The 2,473-nt window shown below is 37.6% G+C and overlaps 1 long non-coding RNA gene across 1 annotated transcript; it reads left to right on the top strand.

Moving 5' to 3' along the window:
* The first annotated feature begins 274 nt into the window (after positions 1-274).
* Positions 275-2,203, top strand: LOC141156536 (uncharacterized). The gene is made up of 3 exons (XR_012247658.1): positions 275-351; positions 1,708-1,881; positions 1,972-2,203. It is a non-coding gene; the product is annotated as an uncharacterized lncRNA (long non-coding RNA).
* Positions 2,204-2,473: the final 270 nt, after the last annotated feature.

The following is a 2,473-nucleotide window of genomic DNA, read 5'->3' as shown; positions in this document are numbered from 1 at the left end:
CTACCAACAGCCTAACCTGGGAACGCTGCCTGTACCCTCCACTTCTGCCATTTATGGGACTCCCCATCTAGAGACACTCCTGATACAGGGACTGCAGGTACTTATTGACCCCTATGGGCTTTACTCCTTATCCAAACCCTTTGACAGCACTGGTAACCGGCATTACTTCTATTTCAGCTCTCCACAGGCTGATGAACCCCTGTCTTTTGTTAAGGTACTTATATCCACTAACTTAGGCATTCTACCCCATGCCTCATGATACTGATCCGTATCCCCTCATTGTTGCAGCTTCTGACTGGAACTTCTCTCTACATTCTATGGTGCCTTCCTACTAAAACAAACTTGATACAAGTAAGGAACCCCTTATACTCAAATACCTGTGCTCCCCCTGGTATACCTTGACTATTTTTAACTGCTTTTATTTGTATATAATATTCCTCTGCCTCCATCCTATCCCAACCCTCCACCCCAACCCCCCATCCCCCACCCCCCCTCCTCTCTCTCCCTCCCCTTTCCATCCCCCCTTTCCCCTCCTCCCTTTTTTTGACACTGTCTATTCCGTTACCTACCTCTTTCGTAACTCAGTGTCAACCGAGATGTATTCTTACGTATGAATTTCAATTATGCATCTTTTGTTATATTTTTTTCTCATCATGCTATTTATCTTTTTTGCAGTAGCGACTTAATGAATAAGGCCAGTGTGGCCGAAACGTCTACCTATTGTCGCCTTCACCACTGTTATTTTTCCTACATTTCATTTGTATAAATAAATTGGCACTAAAAAGCAAAACTTCCTATGAATGTGCGATGAATTAATTTTTACGTACATTGTCAGTGGACAGCCGTGTGCGCTTATCTGTCAGGACACCACCAGCAGCACTGAACACATGTTCAGAGAGAACAAAAATTATTATTAATTTGAAATCTGGTGGAGCTTAGTATAGATGGCCTAATAGAATCAGTACTGCAAACTGCTACAAGGCCAAAATTATTTTATAGGCAAGATAGAGATAAACATGATTAGTAATAATTTGAAATCTGGTGGAGCTTAGTATAGATGGCCAAATAGAATCAGTACTGCAAACTGCTAAAAGCCCAAAATTATTTTACAGGCAAGATACAGATAAACATGATTATTAATAACACTGGTGTATAAAAAAAAAAAAAATTCTGGCATGGACTTTAAGAACAGTTTTAGACTAATTTGAGGGAGCTGAATTTAAATCAGATCTTGTAATTTCTCTATCACATCACGTTTTTGTGCTATAGGTATATAGCCCATTTTTAATAATTCCAAGAAAAATATAAGTAGTGTATGAAATGTGCCGGTTTATATGGTTCACTAAGGTAAATTTAGTTTTCATTTAGTCTCCCAATAAATGTGAGAATATCTTTGTTTTCTTTGAACATGCATAATTCCCATTTGCTATGATAAGAAAGTAAAAAAACTGTTTTCAAACACCCTTGTTTTCTGTGCTACTGGGACAGTAGAGCTACAGCAGAGCATTGGGTGAAAACTGAATGGCCTCAGCGACAGAGTTTGGCATCTGGCGATTAGAATGTCATTCATGATCCTCTAGTGGATAGGAAGAACATTGTCTTTCCTCCCTTGCACATAAAACTTGGATTGATGAAGCAGTTCGTCAAAACTCTCAATCACAGTGGAGAATGCTTTAACTATATATGTTCAACTTTTCCTGGTCTTAGTGAAGAGAAGAAAAAGGCTGGAATATTTGATGTACCTCAAATAAGAACGCTTATGAGAGACCCAAACTTTATCACATCAATGAATGAGACAGAAGAAAGAGCTTGGAATGCATTTTGTAATGTGCTGCAGAATTTTCTAGGGAATAAGAAAGCAGACAACTATGAAGAGATTGTGTAAGAGCTACTAATGAGTCTGCAAAATCTTGGATGTAGAATGAGTATCAAGATTCACTATTTACACAGCCATTTGGACTTTTTTTCCAGAGAACCTTGGGGATGTTAGCGAGGAACAAGGGGAGCGTTTTCATCAGGACATTAAAACAATGGAAGAATGGTATCAAGGCCGGTGGGACTCATGTATGATGGCTGACTATTGCTGGAGCTTGATGAGAGACAACCCAGTAGCTGAATATCACAGATCAGCCAAGAAAAGAAAGCTCAAATAACTGCCATTTGCCATTCATCTGTGTGCCATATATATGTGTTTTTATATTTTGTAGTTTAATTTTGTAAGTATATTTGATTTGCTGTACACAGACTTTGTAATTTTTGTTATTCCTTGATTAAAAATATACAAAATATAGTAACGAAAATCTTGAGGTTTTTATCAAAAAACATTCGATAGGAGTAATTTTCATCAAAAATATCTCTAAATCCTGATGTGATAGCCAAAAACGGAGTTCGTATTAGTAATCAGCAGCCAAAATTGACTTAAAATATGTTTTAAAACCTTTTGACAGAAAAATTGCGTTGACCAGTGTAATTT

Source organism: Phyllobates terribilis, unplaced genomic scaffold (genome assembly GCF_046119375.1).
Source record: "Phyllobates terribilis strain yellow unplaced genomic scaffold, ASM4611937v1 Scaffold_8__6_contigs__length_399053987, whole genome shotgun sequence".
In the NCBI taxonomy this organism is placed as follows: domain Eukaryota; kingdom Metazoa; phylum Chordata; class Amphibia; order Anura; family Dendrobatidae; genus Phyllobates; species Phyllobates terribilis.
Note: the sequence above shows the minus strand (reverse complement) of the source record. Positions and strands in the feature narration are given on the sequence as shown.